This window comes from Myiozetetes cayanensis, unplaced genomic scaffold (assembly GCF_022539395.1).
Source record: "Myiozetetes cayanensis isolate MyiCay16 unplaced genomic scaffold, myiCay2020 scf9, whole genome shotgun sequence".
Lineage (NCBI taxonomy): Eukaryota > Metazoa > Chordata > Aves > Passeriformes > Tyrannidae > Myiozetetes > Myiozetetes cayanensis.
In genome coordinates this window covers 5,818,680-5,845,920 of record NW_026088185.1, presented here as the reverse complement: position 1 = coordinate 5,845,920, position 27,241 = coordinate 5,818,680, and the positions used below count along the sequence as shown (strand labels likewise).

The 27,241-nt window shown below is 40.1% G+C and overlaps 1 protein-coding gene and 1 non-coding gene across 2 annotated transcripts in view; both read right to left on the bottom strand.

The window, feature by feature from the left end:
• Positions 1-27,241, bottom strand: part of SPAG16 (sperm associated antigen 16) — a 371,328-nt gene that overhangs the window by 254,318 nt on the left and 89,769 nt on the right. The window lies entirely within an intron of this gene.
• Positions 5,401-5,463, bottom strand: LOC126653100 (small nucleolar RNA SNORD78). Its single transcript, XR_007632134.1, has one exon. It is a non-coding gene; the product is annotated as a small nucleolar RNA SNORD78 (small nucleolar RNA).

Here is a 27,241-nt window from a genome sequence, read left to right as displayed (position 1 = left end):
TCTTCATCACAATTTAACAAACCCACTCTTTTTCCTATTCTTCATCAATACAGAAAGAGACCCACTTGCAGCCCAACAAAAGCACATCTACTGTAGCAGCCACAGCAGATGACATCTCACAGCTGCTCATGAAAGCCTCTGTGCAGGCACCAGAAGGCCTTGAGAGGCTGCATTACCCATCTCCTTCTCCTGCCTTTCTTACTCCAGTGAGTTGCCCACCGATGCTCCTGATCAATCTCTGTTTGGAGCTGCTTCCCTCTATTGCAGCCCCAGCAGCAGCAGTTTCACAAAACCTCTTCCCACACATGAATGAGACCAGCTTTTTTCCTGCAGCCCTATTTCTTTAATCCAAAATACACCTCTGAGCAACCAACACCAGCACAAGAATTTTACCTGTGCATGTTTCAAAGCTCTCATGAATTTCTGCTTCACATTTCAGTTAAACTACTGCCCTTGCACATCTTTCCTGCGTGGTTAATTAGCTGGTATACAAGATAACATGCCAGATTCCAAAAACTCTGTGTGATATCTCATCATCACATTGCTACAGCTCCTGATAAATATCTACTTTTTCCTAAGAGATTTTAAGTAATAATAATACTTGTCACTTACATCCTACTTTACATCTTGAAAGCACTGTACAAACATGTACCTAATTAATCTTCCCAATTTCTCCATGAAAAAAAACTACAAGGAATTAGGATTATTAATAGACATTACTCTCTTAATTTGTTAAATCTTGATGGCCTTCTTGGCCCTGAGCATGAAGAAAAATATATTTTACTCAAGAACGTCACAATCTAAATCATAAAGAATTTGTTGAACGACTGACAAAGGCACTTGTTAGTTATGCTGACAGCACAATTCAGCCCCCTCAAAAATTCAGATGAAATCAAAAACCAAAGTCAAGTTCCTGATTGAAAAAATCACACAATTTCCACACTAAAACAAAAAATTTAAACGCCAAACCTGAAAGTTTGAATTCAAAGCAAGCACAGCAGGACCCTTGGGTGCTTTGTTTCATGTGACATAAAATCATTCAAAGAACAGAGTAAATGTAATAATTAAAAAAAAAAAATCAATTTTTTTAAAAAAAATCCAACTAACAGAGAGGAAAAAAACCCACAGGTTGTTTATTTAAGGTCCTGAATAATCAGGCATTAAAATAATGAGAGTTTTCTGACAGTTTCTTTTGCAAATTCGGTGATTTTTCTACCAAGTCCTGATACAGCACAGAGGGTGTGTTATTAGCACTAACACATGACCTTCTCCTGGGTTTGGATGAGAAACAAATACTGCATCTCTCAGCAACTTTTAATGCAGTGTTGCTGCATCCACACTAAATTACATACCCGAGCCCTCAGGAATCCATTTAAAAACAAGATAAATAGTTGCAGGCATCAGTCAAGACATTTATGTGTCAGACTCACAATCCACGTTTCGTTTGCTAAACCTTCTAAAATAAACAGATTTGTGTTGCTCACAAAAGCTTCTCACAGCCTAAACTGTCAGACCTGCCCTCTGGATGAGGACTGTAACATCAAAGCAAAAAATCAGATATCCTTCCTGGAAAAGCCAGCACTTCAGCCTCTGGTGGACTCAGGTGAGGAACAGGGCTGGATGAGAGATATCATTTACACACAGGTGAGATGCAGCACTGCATAAAACCATGGAATTATCCTGTTCCTAGGGAGTCAGTGAACGACCTCTTCAGGCCATGCCCCTCCAGCTCTTCAGCTGAACATTTCAGAATAGATTCCCAGAGTTCAGAGCCCTGCATAAACAAAATTAGGGGCTAAGTCCTAACAAAAAATTCCGCTTTATTACTGTTTGTTATTTTCTCACTTTGGCTTATATTTGAATCTTACGTGATTTAAAGTGAAAATAAAACCAAAGACACAAAGTCATTTGAATGGTATATAGCTGTGCGTGACACACCCTTCCTGGGAGGATTCACCATCCAGGAATGAGGTGGGATATTACCTTATGAACTGCAGGTTGTGCTGCTCCAATACCAATCCCTGTCACCAGGACAAATGTATTCCAACATATCACTTCAAGCATCTAGTGAGAACATGGCCTTGGGAGGGTAAGGAAATAGAGAAAAGAAAATATTATGTGTAGCAAGGAGGTTAAATAAGACCACAGTAAACACCAAAAGAATATATCTGGAGGTATCTAAAAGGTGTGAAGATGTGGCACTTGGGGAGATGATTCAGTGGTGGGGTTGGCAGTGCTGTGTTAACGGCTGGACTTCATCTTAAAGGTCTTTTCCAACCTAAATTCTACAATTCTATGATTCTGTCTGTCATGGGGGGTGGAGGGGGAAAGCAAGCCTTCAAAAGCAATTGCAAAATATGATGGAAACTTTCAGATGAGATGCAGTGGCCTCCTAGAGCACAGAAACCTAAGACGGGCTGGCACGTTTTAGCTGAAAGCAGGATTTTCTAGCACTTGTCACAATTCACTACTTCCTGCAAAAACTTATATACACTTTTTCACCATGTTAAGAAACCTAAGTAATATTGAAATACCTTACATTATTATTTGAAAATTATTGAACATTTCTTAGAGAAATTACTGAGCTTTTAAAATTATTCTGCCACTTCTTACAAAACACAAACTGAAAACAAAGCAGAACCATCTAAAACAGCAACTGTCACCTTCCTTCATATCACAAATTCCCTTATGTAAAAACAACTGATAGGTTCCCAAAGTAAAACAGCTCTTAAGAAAATAGCAGGACAGCTCTTTTACACAGAAAGTAATTTGAGCTAACCATGGGCAACTAGTGGGAAGAAAATGGTAGCTGTTTAATAAATATTTCTTTTAGATGAATGGTTTCCTACTTCTTTCTATTTTGTAGCTTGATTATGATGATTCACTACTAAAAATTTAATTTAAACGTTGCTACTGGATTAATTTAAAAGAGGCAACCCTGGAATTACTTGTGAAGAGAATTAATACAAAAGTTCAAGGGATACCAATTCTTCTGTGGTGTGTGAATCACCACACAAGCTGAGCTAAATGGAAAACATGACTTCGTTCTCAGTTAAACCAGTCTGGCCTCAAACATGGAATTTTGTTGAAAAAAACCTTCCACCTGTAACACCAAGTTCAGTGGAGCTCTGAGATCCAGAAAGCTGATCCCATTGTGTTCTCATGTGATCTGTAGAGAGAGGGTTTGCTGGCACTATTTTAATTACTGAAACTTGGAAGCCATAGAGAATTTCCTGTGGAAGTTGATGAAGAGGAAAAAATCCCCCTCTTCCCATAGCCTGGGAAAGAGAATGTAGAATAAAGAGGTCTTCTCTCCATAGAGAGATTTAGGAAGAAATAAAACCAGTGAACTGGCATGGTTTCAGGTTTATCACTTGCTCAGTGACTTCCCAAAGGACACAGCAGGTGGGTTGGTTGGCAGTTCCCTTTCTTGCTCCTGCAATTGCATTTCCCACATTGCTTGGCTGCAGCTCCAAAATGTCAGTGCAACGTCTTGCCAACCCCTAAGGAAGTTCAGTAGCTTAGCAGCTTTCATCAGAAGGTAGACAATCTTCCTCTCCTAACCCACTGCCCTGGTTAAATCGGATCCTAAGATGGGTGCCATGGGTTTAACTCCATGGAAAGGGTAAAGCAAAAGACTTTTGTTTTCAAAAAAGGGTACTAAAACCCACCCCTCTATTCCACACTGCAGGGAAAGACAAGTGTTTTCCATCCTGTGGGGTTTACCAACCTTACAGTTTCAGTTCCAGGAGAAGCAAGGCTGCAGCAGAGAATTCACATCCTCCTTATTTCACCAATCCCTTCTGCTCACTAAATCTTAACACAGCACTAAAAATCCAGTGTCTGGAATTCTTTAATCCAGGCCAATGCAACAGACCTTGATTTAGGAGTACAAAACCTTCATAAGTCTCATATCCTGCCTGAAAACTGAGCTGGAAACCTCAGCCAGCATAGACAAAGTCTGCACTGAAAATAAACGTCTGGCAGCAAAGTGGGCCACAGACCTTCCTCCTTTTTAGCGACTCTCCTCTCCAACTCCACACTGTACAACAGGAACTCATACTCCAGTATTAAAAATATTTTTCACTGTAGCTTTTAGCATCACTAATGACTCCTCTCTCCAATATGGTGCAGGGCAAATTACAAAAGGATGGAGAGGTCCAGGGCTTGAGAAGGGGAACAGCAGAGGTGGCATCACAAAGCCCTAGAGGTGTTCATGACCTCTGTAAGGTCATGTCCCCAGTGACACTCAGCTCCACAGGAGTGGAGTCACACCAAAATCTGAACAAAGCCTGAACAACCACACCTGTGCAGAAGGATCTATTTCTCTGGAGACTCATGACATGACTCAGGCAGGTCCATACAGGAGTGGCAACCAGACCTCCTGCTGGAAGCACCTTGGAACCTGCAGGCTCAGTTAAGGCCTGCTTTTCCTCTTTTTTACACAAAATAAAAAACAGAGAGAGAAAATCAGATTCTGCTTCTTAAAATTTAGTATGCAATACATCTACTTTGATATAGACTCAGGCTTTTATTTCCCCAAACAATAATAGTTTAAAACATCCCAGCTATACCAAGAAGATACATCGGCTCATACTGCTCATAACTTTCAGTTCTTCCTGACTCTGTTCTCTTGATATTGTTTGTTTCTCCTAACTCATTATTTCAGATCCAAAATAATGTTGGAAACCCTTCTGCATGTAGCAAGCATCCTTTGCTGGATCTGTAAAGCACAAGACATTTTAAACCTTGTATTAATAACACACAATTTTTCTAAACATTAAACAATCCTTGGGTTCCGAAGAGGAGGCGCATACTGATTAAGCAAGGAGGCAGATGAGTAAGCAAAGTCATCTGGGTCTAAAAGGCATTTCATTTGATTTCTTAAGTCCTACCATTTTCCTGCATATGGACATTCAGACCCAAGGCCAGCATGCACATATGGCTATGGGAATCCAAAATGCAGGCTGGCACTGTAGCTTTATCCCAGAGCTGCAGTTCTGTGCAGAATACAGAAATTGTCTTCTCAAGGCAGTTCTGGGAAGGGAAGCAAAGGATACTTCTGTTGCTGCTATATTTGGAAGCACTATCACATTCAAAGAAATAACGAAGGACATGGCACTGCCATTTTCTAGTGCAGCAGCCTACCTCTCCTAGACATTTTCCAAGTATTAATATATGCCCTTGGGAGTATGGATACAGGCACATAAAAATATAACTCTTATGACACTAAGAAATAAACCAAAAAATCTCCCAGCTTTTATTTAGTGCATAAGACACATTACTTGAGGGTATATATTGGAGAGAGAGCTAAGAAAATAGCTCATTCATTATTTAAATTGGGGAATGGACTCAGAGAGGTTTTATTAATGTTCAAAGAAGTAAAAAGCCAAAATCTCCTTATGCAGAGTATATCTGTCTAAATCCTGTTTACAGCACAGACATTTGACAACATTATTGAAGTTCTAAATTATTTATATAGTGTAGCAGTACTTTGGGTAATTTTTTTTCTGCTTTTTTCCCCCCTTTATGTATTAAAAACAATCATGAAAATATCCTTCCAAGGTCACTTTACCCAATTCCTCATATAAGATAAAATGACAAGTCCATAAATCATTATAACAGTGAAGTATTGTAAAGTATATCTAGAGTTCAGTACCACAACCTGCAGTGAATCATCTTCAATCAATTAACAGATTACCTTAATTCAACAAAACCCAATACCTGCATTTTCCTGATTAATACCTTTTATACATCTAGAGTTCTGGTAATTATATATGGAAATTAAAGATGTGTTTACACTTGTGGATACAGGATGCAAGGGCCTGGGAGACTGGCAGGAATCCCCCTTAAATAGATAACTGTGACAGCCAGAGCCGTACACCTTGTTTACAAAATTCGGGTTCCCAACACGCCTGGATTTGCTGTGGTCTGAATGCTGTCAGCTTAAAAGTCTTGGTATCAAGACTTCTAAAATATGCACAGTGGCACATCAATGGCATGAGTGTCTCTGGGATAGGGCATTCCAGTGCAAGAAGTCCTTGCACCTCTGCCAGCCTGCCCAGAAGGATTTGTTTGGAGGCACCACAACGCAGGTACTTCTGAAACCCCTCAAATTCAACCCAAAGGGTAGCTGCCTCCACAAACTCAGGACAGATGAAGGGTTCTGAAAAATAAACTGACCACTCAGACACATCTTGGGATGGGAAAGAGCTGGGGCCTCCAGCTGGACTGGCTTCTCTAGAGAGCTTTAGAGCCAGCTCTACACCAAACCCTGCTAACAGCTCAAGATGGAGCTGACCTCTGCCCAGGAAAGGAAACAACAGCTGCTAATTCCCCAAGGAAATGCTGATTAGCCCAGTCTGGAGAGGGCACAACAGCAGTTGAAAGCATCACAAGTGTTTTTTAGGGCAGGAGAGCCAGAAGCAAGATGAACACACGGAGTTGGACACTCCAGGTAGGAGGGCAGCCCTCGGAGGTGCCCGTGCCAGAGGATGGAGGCAGCAGGCACAGGTGAGCCTGTCTTGGCCCTGCATTAACAGAGGCCTTACTTCTGCTCTTCTAAAACTGATGACAGGGTTTCCTTCTGTGGACTGTGATTAAATCCTACGACACTGAAATTCAGGAAAACATCAACAGCATCAAGATAACAATCCAGCAAACTAGAAATGATAGTTCTGCCTGATACTGGGCAATGCTGGGCAGGAATCAGGAGCCAGGATCCTGGGAAAAGATTGCTATGATGGTAGCGCTACATGAAAATGCTGGGGCCAGTTTTAAACTTCATTGTCCAACCAGTAATTTTGCTCTGGCCATTTAGAGATGAGAACAGCTGCAGCGTGCAGAGATTCACGGCAGGTTACCTGAGAAAATGGGCAACAATCAAACACTTATCCTGAGCTGGTTCATGCTGCCAGTATTCAAGATACCCTCTCTCACACAGGTTTCCTTAAGTGTACCCAATATAGCAATCACCAGAGGCGGGGTAGGCATATTTTTAGTTATCTGGGAGTTGCAGCCATACATTTAACTGGTGAAAGCATAGTTATTTTAAACTGTACATCAAAACACACAAGAATTACACAGAATCACAGAATATGATGAGTTGGAAGGGACCCACAAGGATCATTGAGTCCAACTCCTTGCCCTGCACAGCACCATCCCCAAGAGTCACACCATGTGCCTGAGAGCATCATCTCAGCGTTGGTGCTGTGCCCACTGCCCTGGGGAGCCTGTTCAGTGCCCAACCACCCTCTGGGGGGGAAAACCTTGATCTAATATCCAACCTAACCCTGCCCTGACACAACTTGAGCCAATTCCCTCAGATCCTGTCACTGCTCAGCACAGAACTGCTATACAATGAGCACACACACAGCTAAACAGCCCAAGGAAAACTCCAGCCAGGGCACCTCAGGTATTTAGCTGCAAAACCCCTTCGGTGCCATTGAGATTCAGAACAGAGGCTAACTTCAAGACAGCAATAATACACACAACAGGAGCTCAAACTTACCATAAAAAACCAAACTCGAGATTCAGACAAGCTTCAGCTTATCTCTGAAGTTAATGAGAAGGACAAAACCAAGGTTAGACAGTGTACTACAAAAACTATTTTCTTCACTCTCATGCATGCAAATATTTTTCTTGGGCAAATAACTTACTGACTTCCAAGTAAACACAGACTACCAAAATAAACAGAATTTTTCTAATAAACAGAATTTTTCTAATTGATTAGACTTTCAGATTTTGTACACTTTCCTACCCCAACAAAAGTCACGTTAACAAGGCAATATACCATCAAAATAGCTATACCAATATTAATAACATGAAAATAAGAAGGTAATTTAACATTCTCAAGTCTTAGAATTATCTAATCGGTAACTAAAATTCTATTATCGTGCTTTAATTAAGATACTGTACACCCATTTTTCTTGAATGCTCACTATCATAATTACTGCATGGGTGGGTGAACCCTGGAATTACTTTTAATAGAACTTAGCATGTGTATTAGTTCCCCACAGGCTATAGTATATTCATAAAAAAGCCACCTTCCATCAGCAGAAAAAGTAGAGATAGAAGCTACTGTGACAAAAAAAGGCAACTGTGAAGACAGAATTTTAACAGAACTTAAATCTAATTGTTTCTACTAAGCCCCTTGGGAACATCACTATCACCAACCTTTTCTAATTTAGCTACCAAAGTGTCTAAACTCGGCTTTTGCAAATACTACTCATATGAGAGGCTCAAAGCCTTTTGAGCCACTCCTCATGCTTTGAAATACATCATGTTTTCAATTTCTGAGGAGCTTTACCTACTTACAAGCCGAGACAACTGCATGCCAGTTGGTGCTGCTGGTAAAATATGACATCAGCTTCTTTAACACCTGCAAAAGTGAAGGCGACAGGATCTTACAGGAATATTTTATGCCTTTAAGTCTTCTGTTGAAAGAGACGCCAAGAGGAGCAGGTGATTAAACAGCCATTAGTCACATTATTACTGTTTTCAAGGAAAGCTGGCAAGAATTATAGCACTGAACCCCTCAGTTGTATATGTAATAGACTGCTATCATTATATACATACAGATAGAGCAGTAAGTCAGTTATATATCAGGTAGTGTATATATTTATACACCTGTGGAAGAACAAAGATGTAAACTGCGTGAGTGAAGGTCTCCCATCTCAGCCCCCAGACAAGGAATTCTGCTGGCTACAAAGGCTCAGGAGCAGCAGACGTGACCAGAGCTGGCTGCCAGGGGAAGCAGGAAAAAAACAAAGCAAGTGCAAGGCTGTCTTTCCTTCCTGCATTCCCTCTGGCTTTCAACGGAACACTCCACTCTGATACGAAAGATGATGTTTTTTAGAAGACTGACAGGAATGTGGAGTGCAAGATATGCAGGCAGGCTCACAGATCTGGCAGAATAAGCCATCAGAGGTTTCAGTCGTTGACATCTGCATTGTTGTGCCATCTCTCCTACTCTTGGTTATGTCAACCCGCTCAGCGTGTGCTGAGCTGTGCCTGCAGTGCCTTGCTGGATGTGTCAGACCTTCCCTGCTTACTGCTGCTCTCCGAAAGCACATCTTATTCCCTGGGTCTGTCTAACAACAGATTTAAGACTTATCTATGACACTTTTAGTGTCCTTTAGAAGTTCTTTAGGGAGCTTGGATATTTAACTCTCTGAATCCCAGTTTTAAAAATTATGAAGTACAGTTTTTATTCCCACATTAAAGACAAACAAATATCTGTATTCAAAAACCTAGGTGCTAAAACATAAGAAGGCTTAAAGAATATGGAACAACATTGACTTTTCACATTGCAATTGCAAAACATCTCATACAGGACACAGGAACTCTGTAATATGTTCGGTGTCTCCAGTCCAGAGGAGGCCATCGAGATTATCAGAGGGATTGAGCACCTTTCCTACGAGGAAAGGTTGAGAGAACTGGGATTGTTCAGCCTGAAAAAGAGAAGGCTTTGGGGTGACCTAACTGGGGCTTTCCAGCACCTAAAGAGAACTTTCACATGGAAGATGGAGAGAGACTGTTTACAAGGGCCTGGAGTGACAGGACAAAAGGGAATGGCTTCACAGAGGGCAGGGTTATATTGGATAACAGAATGGAATTCTCTGCAAGGGCAGGGAGGCCCAGGCACAGGTTGCCCAGAGAAGCTGTGGCTGCCCCACCCCTGGAAGTGTTTAAGGCCAGGTTGGACAGGGCTTGGAGCAACCTGGGATAGTGTGAGGTGTCCCTGCCCACGGCACAGGCATGGACAAAGATGGTCTTTAAGGTCCCTTCCAACCCAATCCTGACTATATGATTTATTCTATTTACTGGGTCACAAACATTTCTCAGGCAGTTAAGTTGAAAATGAGTTAGCACCTTCAGCAAAAATTATGATTGTATGAATATGACCAATTACTTGGGAAGAATAACTTTTGGGCCACAATATTTTGGGCCCTGCACCATCGCACTTCATTTGGCTAATTGTAAGTGCATTTGTTGTTTTCAAACTTCAGAGAACATCACATTCTCCTGCAAAAGTTCTGAAGACACAGACAATCAGCAAGAAGGATGCTCCAGAATACTTCAGACAAGGATATTTGATGAAAAACCCAAAGATGCATTTTTCCAAGTGTACCAAATGTTTCTGCCTAGAAGCTTCCTCTAAGACAGAGGAATACTCCTCTTAAGAGAGCAGCATAAGGGTTGTTTCCCTAAAACATGCTGTTGTCTAAACAACCATAATTATTATGAGCCCTTTTCACTGATTCTCTCTCCTCCAGCCCCTGTCCCACTCTGTCAGCCAGATAAGGATCAGCTTTACTTGTTTATCCAGTATTCTTTCTTTTGTAGTTGAATAGTACATAAAGCAAAAATACCATTACAATTCCTAGATTGAAAATAGATCTGCAAACTCATCTTCTGATTCTTCCACATTTTGAATTGCAGAATCATTAATCACTTGCTTTCTTTCAAATGTTCTTGCCTGAAAGAAGACCGAAAAAGGGGGAAGAGAAGGGGAAGGAGGGCTCTACTTCTCTTCTGGTAATGCAGCAATTTTGTAAGATATTAATTTAGCACAAGACAGCATGAGCAGCCATTTGGTTCTTTACCTGTCCATGGTCAATGGAGTATGGCACTGGTGGATTCACAGGGCTCGGTGTGTCCCTCAAAATTCTGCCCTGGTTGCACTGTCTACACTTGCTACTGCCTCACCTCCAGTAACTCCCCGTGCAAAAATGACTCCAGTTCTGGGCTGCACAGAGAAGACCTGGTTGACTGGGAGGAGGTGCTCCCACTCCAGCCAGAAGGTTCAGTTTGAAACACTCCATTTGTGCTGAACTTTTATGCTCAGCTTAGGCTGGATTTTTCCCCAAGTCTGAAAGGTCAACTTTGACACAACTCTGTAGGAAATGTTTGCATGTTTGACACAGAAATACTTCTAAATGCAATAATAAAAGTTCAAAAGCACCAAACCAAGATGAACTATCTAGTCTGGTTTTAACAAAACATTTATTTACTTAAAGCCACTTTTTTCCCTCTTCCTTCTTTATCTGAAGGACATGTCAATATTGTTTATGGACAACCAAAACAAGTTTTTCTGCACTTTTTTTTTTTTTTTTTTTTGCAAAATCCCATTCAGGGTACAATCAGGTAGTGATACCAGTCAAGGATTTACATGTGTAAGTAAAGCTAGTTCCAGGCGAAGCTGACTGCCGGATAAACAGAAGAATTAGAACTGAACTAAGCTAAAGTCAGCTCAGCTTTTGTGTTGGTAATACTTCTAAATCTGCACCATCTCTTCATGCGAGGTCTCTCAAAAGAAACCTCCAAATTCAATTTGTGTTTCTCTTATTTATAAAATATCAAAGAGATTTCTTCCCTTACCTGTGATCCATTCAAGGAGAATGTTGTTCTTTGCTTTACTGAAATACAGGAAGGAGGCTCAAAGCACTGCTTGTTGCTTGCAGGATAGTAACAATTCCCTCATCTAGCGTATTATGTTCTTAGAGAAACAGCTGCATCAAAAGCAGTGTGAACAACAGGTTGAGGGAGGGGATTCTCTCCCTCTGCTCCACTCTTGAGTCCTCACCTGTGGAGCCGCCTCCAGCTCTGGGGCACCAACATCAGAAGGATGTGGAGCTGCTGGAGTGAGCCCAGAGGAGGTCATGGAGATCCTCCAAGGTTTGGAGCCCCTCTGCTCTGGAAACAGGCTGGGAAAGCTGGGGGTGTTCAGCCTGGAAAAGAGAAGGCTCCAGGGAGACCTTGGAGCCCCTTCCAGTGCCTAAAGGGGCTCCAAGAGAGCTGGAGAGGGACTTTGGACAAGGGCCTGGAGGGACAGGTCAAGGGGGACCAGTTTCACACTGACAGAGGGCAGGGTTAGGTGGGACAGTGGTAAGAAATTGTCGGCTGTGAGGGTGGGGAGGCCCTGGCACAGGTTGCCCAGGGAAGCTGTGGCTGCCCCATTCCTGGAAGTGTCCAAGGCCAGGTCGGACGGAGCTTGGAGCAGCTTGGGCTAGTGGAAGGTGTCCCTGCCCATTGCAGGGGGTGGAACTGGATGGTCTCTGGGGTTCCTTCCAGCCCAAACCATTATAAGACTCTATGTCTTTACAGTCCTATAATAAGTAGCTAATAAGATGAAAGTTATTAATAAAAGCCTTTAAGTCAAGAATAATTTTCCATAGGAACTGCAAACCTAGTTGAGAATTATGTAAAGCAGAAAAAAATCCCTAAGTCTCCCTATTCCTCACTTTCCCAGTAGAGTCCATACCCCACATTTTTTGCTATTCCTTGTGACTTCTGCAACACCAGTCCCCACTTAACTTACCCAAATACAAGAGCCTTGCCATCTTAGGTACTGTTTTGTTAAATCCAGATTAGTTTACACATGGGTAATTTATCATTTAATTACTCAGTAATAATTGGAAAAAGATCAAATGATTTCTCCCTTTATAGATCAGATAATTAATGGTTATTTCTATGGTAATTTGTCAAGGCACAGCTGGAAGAATTAGACAACTATTCAGCTGAAGTGCACATAATCATTTTAGCATTACCATAATCTGAGCGATACAACTCTTTTTTCAATTACACACAGCTCTGAGAGCCCTTCTCCCTCCTCCAGATACAAGGACCACAGTGAGCACATGTTTTTAAGCTGTCCCAGCAGACACCTGGAGGTGCAGTTTACCAAGACAGAAATTAAGTCAAACTAATCCTGTAATAGTGATATGTCACTACATTTGAAAATGGCAACGGCAGTTCTGCGAGTGCCAGAAAGGAAGGGCAGCCGGCGGGACTGTTGAGCTGTGCTGGCTCAAGAGCACCTCAGACTGCAACCTGTGATCAGCAGATGCTGCCCAGTGGGAGAGTTTGTCTTCTGCCACATGTCAGTCTTGACAAATAAAGCTTTCTGACTATTCATGATTGTCACATTTGGCACAAAGTTACATTGTACGAGTTCCTCCCCTGGTTCATTTTATCTTCACTTTTTTTCTGTTTTTAACTGCACTGTCTTACTTAGCAGAAGAGATTTAAAGAGTGAGGTACATTCATTTTCTCTCCTGTGCCAAAGACAAATGTATTCAAACAACAAAAAAGCTCCCTTCAGGTTAAAAAAAAAAAAGAAAAAAGAAAAAGACAATACTAGAATCATGAAAGCTACAAACTGAGTGCATTAGTCCAAGGTAGTCATGCAGCCCCAGTAAAACATTGCCTTTTCACTCTTACAGACACCCAGATAAATAGGTGTCATTTGATCTTCAAAATGAGTATCCCATTTTTAAAAAGGGAAGAGTTATAATAATGCAATTTTTTTTCTGGGTTGAAAGCACTTCATACTGGCATGATATTAATACAAATCTGGCATTCATATCTTAAATCCATATATGCTCCTACACCAGTGTCTTTTTATAATACTATTAATTCAGAATACAACAGGCCACTTGTACTTCTGAAGTGTGTAAAAAAACCACAACTGTGCAGCAAAAAATACCAAGTAACACATTATGCAATCCCTTAGGCCCTTCATGCGTGAAGGCATTTTATCAAATACACTGCTTTTCCACGCACACTATATAAGAAACTTATACAGAAGTTTATAAAGTTTAAGTTTTTTAGGTATATAAAACTCAGCATCTGCTAGTCAGAGAAATTTCAAAGAAAGTGGATGAAAGAAGACCAACACTAGTTTGTACAAGTAATTCATCTTGTAAAAAAAAAAAATCAAGATCATTATAACAATATTTTATCTTCCTTCCTTGAACCCCAGCTCTATAAATTCTCATTCAGAGTGGAGTGTGGCCCATTGAAAGAAACAAGATTGAGGGAAAAATCTGTTTAACAGATTTGTGTTCACTCTAGAATAATGAAAGAGCTGGAAAAAGCAAAACCATTACCTATAACTTGAAATAGCACTAACTTTGGTTCTGTCTGACTGGAAAACAGCAACTCCCAATAGCAGAACAAATAATACCTGCCACTGCAGTTAAGGCAGAGAAAGCAGCTGGGCCTTGTTAAAGCTTGATGTGATCTTGCAAGCGTACAAAGCTTCAAAATAATTTTTGCATGAAACAATAATCAAAATGCAGAAGTGTTGGAAGAAACCCCACCAATTTTACTGAGCATGCTGTTCTGAACTAGTTCAGCAAGGCAGGCAAACTGAAGGTAAAGTTTTAGTTTAAGATCAAAGACCAGTTAAGGGGACAGGCAGCATCCAGTACTTCCACAGGCAGCTCTCACATACTGGTGTGTGGCTGAAGGTCATCAGGACACGAGACCGTCCTGTCAGAGCACTGGCAAACTGCAGCAATGAGCTGGATCCCACCAGGGATCAAAGCAAGAGAAACACGAAATTCTGGAGGTGCAAAGAGCTGGAAGCGAGTAACACTTTGCATGAAGACAACTGCTCAATGTGGCCGTGGGACAGGCTGCCACAGTCTGTGGCCATACTTTCATGAACAGCTCAATCAAAGCAAAGGTTTGTCTTTACCCCTTTTCAACTTTCACGATCCCTGCTTTTCCCTCACCAGCTCCAGGCCACACATTCCTGCCTCTCCCCTCCCACAGCTGTCTCAGGTTCAGCTATGACTCAATTCAACTCACTGGTGCAGTGGCTTTTTCAATTTTTTTGGTAAATCCCAGAAACCCAGACCACTGGAGGCTGCACAGGAACTTCTGGAGGTCATCTGACCAAGCCCCCTGCTCAAGCAGGGCCAGCTGCCCAGGATATCTCCACATGGCTTTTGAAAAATCCCTAAGGATGGAGACCACACAATCTCCATGGGCAACAAAGCACTGGTCACACTCACAGTGAAAAAAGATTTCCTTATGTGTTTATCTCTGATGCCAAACAGCCCCCCACAAACAGGATCAGTGGGAGGTAAGCAGAGGGAGGGAAGTAGGACCCTCTTCCTTCAGCAGCAGAGAGCTACTAAATTGCCTCATGTCACCTGGAAAATAAAGCCTGGAAATGGATCAGATGAGAAGGAAAAGTATCCCTTATATGGCATCAAAATCCCTTAAAATGTATATAAAATACTAATTAAATCAGTTTGAGAAGGAGGAACCCAAACTGGACAGAGTGCAAAGACAAAAAATGGTAAAATGCACTATGAAATGGATAGCTGAAGTTACAAGAGGAGACTGACTTATTTAGCTTGATAAATCAAAGACTATAGGAGACATGAATGCTTACAGTATTATTTAGATTTAATTATAAAAGAAGGACAGCAATGCTGTAAAAAATAATAGGTATCTCTCATGATTAAACCTGAAATCTGAAAGATTAGTGAATAATGGGCATGAAAGGTTTTTACAAATCAATTTGATTAAAAATTAAAAACACAAACCCACTACTAGAAAGAAATTAATTGCTCAGATACAACGTGAAAGTATCAAAGCCTGTGGCCTGTCCTGATACTGGAACCCAACATGAGCACCTCTGCTGCATTCCTGAACTCACTGCACACTCTGCTAATAAAACAAGTGCCGGGCTGTATAAAATTACAAATAGAACACGAGCTAACTCACAGATCTTTGCAGCAGACACTTTCCAGGGACTGCTAAAATTTGCAGAATATATTATAAAAGTTCCTACTATCTCTAAGACAAAGATCTGAACTACCTGTTCGTGACCTCAGCAGTTTAGGGAAGTTTCCCCCCCTCTCTCTTTCTGCTTTTTCCTTTGGTTTATTTCCTTTCTCTCCCTGCACTTTTACTCACCATAACAGACCATTTGGAATGTGATTACCATTCCAAAGGGAAGGCTGCAGTCCTGAATGCCTGGAAACCTTAAGTGAAACATTCAGTGAGATCCATTTGCTCTTCCTCTCCTTGCTGGACATGTCTCTGTGCACTCTGGGCAGGTGAGATCAGATACCCCTTCCACAAAACTCCCCATCCAGTTACCAAGCAGAACAGGGATTGGAGCCCAGGCTTCTCTCCAACATATTCATCTCCTCTCAAGATAACAGCAGGTACAGGAAAAGCAGCAAAGGAAAATGTGGAGCTCTGAAGCAGTTTCTTTTCACAAAGAAGAGTTGGATTTTCTTTCAGGTTGTGAACTTCCTTTTGTAAATGGGTGTATTCTGCAGTAGAACTGCAGACCTGGTGTGTTATACAACATGTTAAATTCTTTGGTGAACAGAGATACACAAACATAAAACTTTTCCATCAGCAAGGTAGGTCTGTATATTGTTGGCATTTTTGGTTGAAGCCATAAGGTTCAGGAGAGAGGAGTAGGAATGTAGAAACATTGAACATTCACCAACATCATGTCCAAAAAAACCTTAACTAGTAGACATGGAAGTAACTCCATAGCAACTCCTGAAGTTTTCTAATTAAAAAAGTATTTACACAGTTAACACTGAACCCAAGTTCATTTTATATACTATCACTGAGTACAAAGAAATTTATTCTTTTTGTAAGTCAAGCCTTCAGCAACTGCTGAGCAGTAGTAGAGAGCTCACTCTCACAAGTGTATACCCAACTAACTCCTTAGAAGACATTTAAGCATTATATGACACACAGTAATGAGATTATTTTTCCAAGGGCTGGGTTTCACCTCATTTCTTAATTTGTATGAAATATGAAGTCCTGACTCACAAGAACTTCAAGAAAACCTGACCCCATCCTTTTGGCAACACCCTGAGGAAAGTCAGGTTCAACACACACTATATGGATCTGCCTGCTGAAACACAACCAGAATCCTCTTGGAAGGTACAGGTAGATCTATCACAGAATTTATGGATCATGTGATAACCTGGTTAACACCAAATTTTCATCTCAGACACCTCCTCCTCCCAAAGCTAAAAATAATAATGATTACACATCATTCAAGTGAAACTTTTCTCAAACTGCGGTGGCTTGACAAGAAACGAGCATTTCCCATTCCCCAAAGAGCAGCTGGATACCTCATTCCCAGGCACTGAGAACACGCCTTCACAGAAATGCTAAATAGTTCTTTGGATCCATTTAAATTCCTGATGGATTTTTCTTGTATCATTTTTGGTAAGCTGTAAAAGCTTCTCTGTTTGTCCATGCCTGAACTTGCTGGAAGTGTCCCAGAATGGACACACCCTCACCTCTGCAGTAAGACCTCCACTTTCGGTAATCTTCAAAGCCCTAGTCAGGAGTGGCTAATTCTGAGGGACTCAACACTGAACTGCAAAAACCATCATTTTTCTGAATCTGAAGCAAAACTATCACCTGGGAACACCATCTGTGGAGCCAGTTAGCTGACAAATTTCTTTTTCATTATAATAACCCATCATTAAACCAGAGATGGAATATTTAATAGAGTACTTTGTATCCAAAACACAGAGCTAACCAGATGCCCCCTCATCCTGCTGAAGTTAAATACCCATTTTTCTCCTTACTAAATCATAGCAACAAACTTGAAGATTGTCAAAGGTTTACCTTTTTCAAACTAACTGAAAGAATCAGAGGCTGAATCTTAATAAGATATTTGCTCATTTATTTCCACTTGCAGGATAACTTCTATTTAACTCAAAATAAAGCTGTTCTTGCAGACACCTTAAGGGTTTCATCCACACAGTACTTGCGAAGCAAAAAAAAGATGAACATCCCTCATTTTCTGTTCTTCCAAACGAGAACTGCAGCTTAGGAATTTTAGGGAGAGTGCTTCCCTTTAAAGTATTTTGTGACTCCTATTTCTAGACACCGGAAGATTGCTTAGTTTCATTTTGCAAGTCTGAGAACTCAGGAAGATTACCAAATTCATTAAGCTCACACACTTTCCATGTATTAATTAGGTTTTCCGCTTGGTTTGAGGATTTAAAACACGAGCACGTTCCACAGCAAAAACACAGTGTCAAATTAGTATGTTTAAGACTTGCAGTCAGTACCAATTACAGTATAGGAGAATTAACAACATCTTTATTAATATATTAATGTAATCTGATGCATTTAATGCATTTTGATGGAAAACTATCAAAGGCCTGAACTGAGCTCATGTAGTTTTCAAATCCAGCCTCAAGCTCACTTTGGAATTTGAATAAAGATCTTGCAGGAGGCTTCCTGGACTGATAAGTAATAATTTCTTATTTTATGGTCGAGTTCAGGGGGATCTTCGGTTCACAGAATGACACCAAAACTGAGGTCAGGAGGGCACTCTGGAGATCAGCCAGCCCAAGCCTCTGCTCACAGCAGGGTCATACAGAGCGGGATGCTCAGGACCATTTCCAGTCACGTGCTGCAGATGTGACAGTGCATGGGAACTCTGCAGCCTCTGTGGGCAAACTGCCCCAGTGCTTGACCACCTCAACATCAAAAGGTTTGCTCCAAAGTTCCCTAGTCTGTCTGTAACTCAGTTCAATATGCCTTTTTAAAAAATTTCTGCACAACTTGTTTCATATCCTATAGCTGATTTTCAATGCAAAAAGATAAATTTGGGCAAAGTTTCTTCTACTGTACCTGTGAAATTAGAGTATTTTGGGCTCACATTGATATATCTTAGATATGTATTCAGACTCAGACTCGTGGTATTTAGCATCAGTCATAGCCTAGAAACTTCCATAACTTGGAAACACCAGTTAATCAGCAAGATTTCACATTGTAATCATGAGCACTGTCAGAGCCCATATTTCAATGTGCCCAACGACCAAACAGAAAGACTTGAAAATGCCTACTGACCTTTTGAGCTGCCATTTTCCCCTCCTCCCTGATAAAAACCTTGTCCTTTGCACTTTCACAGGGCAGATGAAGCAAAAAATACACAAACTTTCATATACAAAATAAAACCAGTATCCACCCCTGTGAATGCAATCTCTACCTAAACCCCAGTCAGTTCAAATGGCCACTCAAAGTGCTTAAACATTTTCTGCCTCTCTCCCAGATCAGAGCATTGGAGACCAAGTCAAAAGTTTCTGAGAACTTATTTATGAATCATCTTTAAAAAATTAATCACCTCACAATTCTGCTGTACCTGGTACCACCGTCTGGATCAAACACAAGTCCTCTTGCAGCTTCTGAACTGCCAAAATGAAATCTCTTGGTTCACTATTAAATGTTCTTATGAGTTTCCCTTGGGGACATCAAGTTTTGCACAGTTCACATAGAATATTTGGATAGTCACTAAAAAGCATAAGGTATTGGACATGTAGCTCTAATTTTCATGAACATCCAGATGATAACTTGGTGAATACAGTTCCAATGCAGTAACTAATAAAGAAGTTGAAAGCCTAATTTGTAATCTGCTTTCACTGTATATTAAAAAAGCCAATCTGTCAAACAGAACCCTTTTTCTTATAAATCACACTTTCAAATATTCAGAATATGTTGTATAGCAGTATAAACATTGCCTGGTAATACTGCATTCCTGCAGCAAGCTAAGTATTCCATCAATAAAAATCACAGAATTTTATCTCAAATTTCATTACACTTAAATGTCTTAACATATTGAATTTGTCTACAGAAATATTCTTCCAGTCTTTGCTCCTTACATTCAACTAGAAGCACTGTCCTTCAAGCGCTGCCTTTCCTGCAATAAAAAGAGATTTTATATCTCCCTTCCTTTGTTTCCTTGCCATACATCAGGATGGGAGACAACAGGTACAGTGCTGTAATTTGATTTCCATTTGATTCACAGCATACTTAGGTCAGAACGTTGAAAGCTCCAAAGTATGGACACATTAGAAAGCTGATAATCTTATTTTTAAATCTCTCCTGTTAGCTATGTACTTTTCCCTAGACATCCTGCAGTCAGCATTAAAAATAAATGTATTTGGATTACAAAGGCACCAATCCTGGCTCTGTCAAACTCCTCAGTGTGAGTCCTTTTTCCTGGCAGGTGAATGCCTTCAACCTTTCCTAAGCAAATGAAACAAGAGACCTGTAAAGTCTCCTTTGGTGTTTATTTGTGCAGAGAGTAGTTCAGCCTCTCCATTTTGTTTGCTCACATGTCCTGGAAAGAGATCTATACTATATCTCAATAATAAACAGGATTTGTGAGTCTTTCTGGAGAGAACTGCTTTTATTATACAGCCACATGCTAAGGAAAGCAAAAGGTATTGGATCCCAGCTGCAATTAAGAATGCTTTGGACAAATATCATCATGATAATACTACGCACAAAAAAAAAAAAAAAAAAAAAAAAAGAACACCCAAATCCAAATCCCAACCACGCCTGACAGTAAAGGATGACAGCCACATAGAAGGCAGAATGATTGATTTTATCTGTAAGCAGTAAATTAAAGAGCTTAAAATCAATATTACTTTTATGCAACTATGTTGCAAAGCTTCCATATGGCCACACACCAACACACACCAGCTACTGACTCACAGAATATCCAATATTTGATACCGGTGTTTGGATCATAATATTTTTTATTGATTACATGTTACCCTGCAGGAATCGATCTCACCAGCTAAAGGGGGAGACACAGAAATGTACAAACCACATTTTGACTTCAAGAAAAAGATAAAGCAACTTTTCTTACAATAGCAAATTAGTGGCTTGTGGTTGTTTCATTAAAAGGTTTTAATTAAGTTTGGATTTAAATACAAACTTAAGCATAAACCTTATGTTTGTGTGCTGTTATAAAATTACAAATGAACAAAGGTAAGACACGAGGACATGGAAGAAGTTTCCCATTCTGCATTCTCTCCTCCCCAGCAGGCATCAGGCATTACATGAAGGAGAAGAGGAAATGAAGCAAGGAATGTAATAAAAATTGCAAAGTCCTGTGGCAATTCTTCTGGTTCTGCCATCTAAAATTTATTTTATCAACTCCTTCAGCATTCTATGTTAAATGTAAAGGAAATTTCAAACCACTATGACCATTCAGACTTGAAAAAAGCACAACAAAACAACCGAGGAGTGCTCAAGGTACCAGCCTGAGCCCCTGTACATCCAATAGATGAACACAGTCAACAGTGACAGTCTCGCCTTGCCTCGAGGCTTTCCAGTTTAATACCTCACTTCTTTTGCAAGTTTACTGGGAAATAAGACCCCTCTGTGACAATTATTCCCTGCAGAGAGTTACTGAAACAGAGCAGTGTCTGAGAGGCTCAGTTATACAGTAACCACAGTTGTATTTGTTTGGCACACATTGATTGCTTCACAAACTGATGAACTTGGACTGCTGAGAAGCACTGCCACTGATACCACACGGGATGATACAACAAAGCCTGAAATACTACATATTCTTCATTCTTACTACACAGAAAGCCAAAGAACAGATACAAAACTAAATAAAATGTAAAATGCTGTAGGAAGTGATCATATTTTTAAATCACTGCCACCATCACTAACATCACACATACATGGGTAAGTGCATTCCCATTAGCAAAGACACTCAGAAACAGGTGAGAAAGTAACATGCAATTACTTAAATAACCTTCATACTTGAGGGGGTTAGGATTTAATCAGGTGAACCCCACAGTACCACTATAAACCACTGAAAAAGCTGACCCTCAGTGGTCTGAGGTACTTCATGAAAACATCTCTTCCCTGCCAGCCTTCACCTGGATCACAGCAAAGGTGATGGTGCTGCTCTTACTGTGCCTGCACTTGTCTGAGCACAGCCTGGGAAAGAGGCCAGAGGATGAAACAGCTCCCCAAAGATCCTGAGAAAGTCTGTCCAGTTCTGAAGTCACAGCTATATGAATTTTGAAAGGATACTGTTCTCATCACTGAGTCTTTTGGGGTGGGGTTTTCCCCCCTTTGTTTTTATACCCAAAGACAGACTCGTATTTTGAAGCAGCCGAAAACTGCACTCAAATTTGTCATTCTGAGTAGACAGAGAAGGAGACTAAATAAGAAACAGGTGAAGAATTTTCTCTATGCTTCCATTTTAAAGAGATCCTACTCCTGCTGTAAGCACATTGGTCTTTTCTTTCCTATTTAAAGAATGTAATTGACTGTAGAACATCAGCAATCTCATAAAGCAATAAAAAAACATCCTGTGGAAAAAGCTGTTTGCAAACATACTACAGTTCCCATAGCGAGCTAGAATATGGTCAATATTTCACAGAAGTAAGACAAAGCATATTCTAAGCTATATTTGGATATATTTTATATATATAAATATATATAATGATACATAAAGTGTATATAAGTAGTGACCGGGCAAGGGGGAATGGCTTCACACTGACAGGTTTAGATCAGGTATTGGGAAGAAATTCTTCCCTCTGAGGGTGGTGAGGGCCTGGCACAGCTTGCCCAGTCAAAAGCAGTGCCTGATCAGTAAATTTTAAAAGCATTAAGAACAGGAATTTTGTATTTTGAATACCATTCCAGCCACGTAGTACGACTGGAATATTTGCTGGAGGAACAGTTAACAGCACTGTGGCTCTTCCACTTGGCTCTTGGTGTTCCAAAAATTATGGGGTCCTCAACATCCCTTTTGTCCTGCATAGTACTCTTTAAGGTCTCTATTTCAAATTTGCCCCAGTAGGAGCATCTGCAGTTAAAAAGTGACCAAGGAATTGAGTACAGAGATTAGCTTTGGACAAGGGGTTGGCAAAAATATGGGATGAAAGAATACACTATTCAAATTAAAAAAACTAAAAGCATACTCCCTCCCCAAATAATTATTAAAAAAATAATTGTTTAAAAAACCTATTAAGCACTAGCTATATATTAAGTATACAGCACTGATTCCTGATAATACGTGAACCTTATTAATTATTAATGCATCTTGAATAAAGATTTGAAAAGTTTAAGAAAAGAAAACGTTATTTGGCAATGTTTTGTGGTCTAGGACACTAAAACTACTGTCCTGAGGAGAGTAGGTGGAGACAGTAAAACCAAATCAGTTTTATCAATGTACATACAAACTTTAAAATGGGTCTAACTGGGAAATACTTTTCTTTTTAAAAAAATTCGTAAACTACCATTCTGAAGACCTATCAATGATAGATCATGACAAAATTAACAGATGACTGCAAAAAAATACATATATACATTATGATGAATTTCCATATCTATCTCCAATCTAAACAATCATTTCATATCCTGAAAATAAAACACTGGCACCTTATCTTGTTAAATGCAAAAAAGCTGTTGTATTCACCATATTTCTTCCAGCAAAGCCTGTCACATTTCATTAAACAATATAATACTGTGATGTGCTCAGTAATAAAAAAGCAATAAAATTTCATAGCTTAATTTCTTCTGGGGAAGACACTCCTGATTTATGTAGCCTTTCCTACAAAAAGTGACACTTAATGGAGCACACAATTGATGTACATCAAGATGGCCAAATTGTTTGGGTTTAAGAACAGCTTGTCTGTGTAAGGCTCTACCTTAAAGCCAACAGTTCACTTAAGACCAAGAGCTACAGAAGGTTAAAAAGCAAATTTTTTTTGTGCAGATAAACTGTCTCATGTATCTTAGATATAAATATTGACACTCAAAGATTTGTTGTGGCACTTTGTTGGTGGTGTAAGCTTTTGTTATTTTCAATAATGCTCCATTTAACAACTTAATAGACATGAAAAAGAATACACAAATATGTTTTGCCTTTTATTTACATACAGCCAAAATATAAATGCACTAGATCCACAATAATCCCTACTGATCAACAACACCTGAATTACTTGTGTCTTTCATACTTCTCTGCACAATAATTAGCATGTTATTACCATTTTTGAAAAGCAGTCTTGAAGTACTGGATTCATAAGCTATAATCCAAAACATGGAGCTAAGTCTGACACAATCTTCCTTAAGAAAATCCATTACAAAAGCTCAAAGTGGACTTAAAATGTTAAATTAAAAGCAAGCTGAGTAATTTCAGACAGCAAATATCCTACTGGGTTTCCTTATCACAAACATTTCTTCTTTATTGAAAAAAAATATTATAAAATGGGGTAACCTGAAAACAAGGAAATTCATCCCTTTTGTCCTTGACAAAGAATCACAGAGTGGTTTGGGTTGGAAAGGACCTTAAAGATTATCCATCCCATTCCATCCCCCTGCCATGTGCAGGGACACCTTCCACTATCGCAGGTTGCTCCAAGCCCCGTCCAACCTGGCCTGGAACACTTCCAGGGATGGGGCAGCCCCAGCTTCTCTGGGCAACCTGTGCCAGGGCCTCCCCACCCTCCCAGGGAAGGATTTCTTCCCAGCATCTCATCTTCCACTAACATCTCATCTTCCTGCCATCTAATCTTTGCCCCTTTACCACCTCTAGTCCCTTCCCATCCTGTCCTGTGCAGGAGACACCGGGGCTGCCAAGAAGCAGAGCGTGTCATCTGGGAACCACACGGCCTGTGCCCTCAGCAGGGGAACCCTTGGGTGTATTGCTTATTCCAATGGAAATTCCAGGTTGCCTTCCAAATCCAGCTGGAACTGCCCAGCAGATTCAGGGTCTGTGGGAAGAGGAGGAGGACAGACAGCACTCACCAGCCTTGTTTCCAAAGGCTCAAGATCTCTCATCTCACCCACACCCTTTCCTAATGATCTGGGAAAGTGGGAAACGGCTGGGAGTGTGAATTTACACTGAGGGTTTCATTCTGCTTTTTTAAGTGGAAAACAATAGATGATGGAGCCTTAGTGTGCAACTTTAGAAAAGAAAGACTTGCTGTAATTCTACAAATAAAAGTCTAATGTAGCACTTAGCATTCTCTCCCCAGGTATTTCAAAAAGCCTACACCCACTCAAGCTTTTTTGCTGTAAACTGTGATGAAAATATTTTTGAGTATTTCAACAACAACAACAAGAAGAAAAAAAGCATCAAAAAGTTGCAGTTGAGTGATTTGTATTTTATCATTATTGCTGCTATGATCTCACCATCCCAGCTTTCTGCATTAGTTCTTTGAGCACATTAAGCACCAGATTATATTAGATATGGATGCTTTTTATTTAAAAGGTATTTCAGGGAATGCCAGGAACAACCTTTAAAAAAAAAAATCTTTCTGAAAGAGAAATATTCTTTTTTTCCAGTCTCCCTCCCTCAATTTGAGAAGAGCAAAATGTTACCAAAAGGTATTGGTGAAAGAACTGTAGTGGTGTGATAAACCTGCTTTATTATTAGCACAGATTTGGTATTTCAGTCTGTATTGATTCTACTGAAATTCTCAGTCTTTAAGGTGTCAGAAACATAAAAATGTGAAAGCACTGATGAGTTCAGACTACAGATTATCAACACAAGTGCAATAGTCATCTTCCTTGAACATTTCTTAATGTGTGTAGGAAAATACTATAGCAGAATTGTTTGTTATTACATGGGTTGTGTAAAGATCTAGCTAAAACATACATAGTTAAAAAGTATGTTGTAAAAATAAAATGCTTAATCAGGAGTGAAACACAGCATAAGCTCTTTCTACTTTTGCTACAGAATTTCTTTTTTCCATCCTCCTCTTCCACAAAACAACACAATCATTTTTAGTGGCCAGCACTGAATTCAGATAGTTGATGCATCACTCAGACTCACTGATATGAGAAAGAAGAATCAGCTAACTACATCAATAAGTGCCATAGATCAGTAGCTACAATTACAGCAACTACTTGGAGCAGCTCAGTGCTGCTCTGGCCCAGTCATTATACTCTTTAAATAATCTGGTAGTAGGCTACGCAGGAACATTTAGAACTAAATCAGTTTGACCACGAAATGCATAGGTGTTTTTGCTTAAAAGGGTGTTCTGGTATCACTGTAAGTATAGATTTATCCCCACCACACTTATCTTGAACCCTGGGACACTGCTGTCTGGATACTACAAGGGAATTTTGGAAACACATCACCTTAGGCACAGTGAGTGTCAGAAAATGAAATCCAATACAGGTGCTAGTTTTTAACTCTCACTTTCTAACAGCTCACCCCTGTGCAGTGAAATCGAGGAGGGGGACAAGATTCATATTCCACAGTGCAAAGAAAAGCAAAAACTGAACTCAAATCAATCCTGAATTGAAATTACTGAAGAGGCAAAACTGAGCATCCAAATGTGCCCACAACCCCCTTCCAGGTTTTATGTATATAACAACAGCTGTCAGGAACAGAACCGCTTGATTCTTCAGGGTGGGCATTCAGCAATCATCAAGTGATTAATCAGTCTTTAATCTGCATGCTGAAAGGCATGCAGTTTACTCCTATTATTATTATCAGTTATATTAATAAACTCCAACAACACCCCATGGTGAAGATAAAATCCACGTCTTCGGTTATGAGGGTGTTTTTTAACAGCGCTTTTTACTGACAGCATTTAAGTCTTTCAAAAGCAGTCATTAATCTTCTTGGCCCAACAATGTCATGAGCAAAAATACTTATGTTCTAAAATAATCCTAGATTTAAAAGGTGCCTAGGGAGCTGGCCCAAACCTGACCAAACACTCACTGTTACAGGGCATTGCCACATGGCTCCACATGATGCCAACCCTCCAAGTGCTCCCCTCCTGTGCACGTCATGGGCTTAAAACTGGGCATCAGCTGAACACTGAGAGGGTACTTTGAAGCAAGGGAAATAAATAGTCTGCATTGGACAACAAGAGCCACAAGCAAATTCCTGCAGAAAAGCCAGACGTGGGTCATCCTTGCTCCTAACTCTTTCCTCTCTCCTAAGAGAGGAATCACAAGTATTTCTGTGCATTCCTGTGATGCTACTGTAAGCAAGTATCAAAGAAAAACTCTGATCGGGTTGTTTTTAATAATTTTAAGACTATTATTATTATTTTGTTTTTAAAATATTATTTTCAGTGTTCTTCTCAAGATCAGTACCAGTTATCAAGGATAAATGTCACCCTGAAGTTTAACATTTGCTTGCCATAGACCTATTCACATACAAATGAAGGATTTTCCAATACTCTGGATAGCACTCAGTATATGCTCAACTTCAGCAAAAACCAGAGTATAGCTTTTTGCTTTTACAAAACTTGGTCACTATATCATTTTTCAAATCCAATTTGCATTTGCCATAAGGCAAGATACCATTTGGAAAAACCAAATTGATGCCAAGTCAAAGGCACATCTCGCCTTGTGTACTTGTGCAGCTGAGCCATCCTTCCCTTAGTGCAACCTCAAAGGTAGGTAATGATAAGAAGTTTAATAATAAAAATCCTTATCAAGATGGGCATCAGCTTCAACACTTCTTCCAAGTTTTCTCCCTGCTGCACATCTCCACTGGGTCAGACACTGTCACTCGTTTGGTGTTCCTTCCACTAGGTATTAACACGAGACAAGCAGTTTATACTCCAGTGGAGTCAACATCTCACAGCCCCTATTGCTTCCTATCCCAGGCAGTGCCATCTCCCCTGACATGCTATTAATAAACATTAATTTTGTTACTACAAAA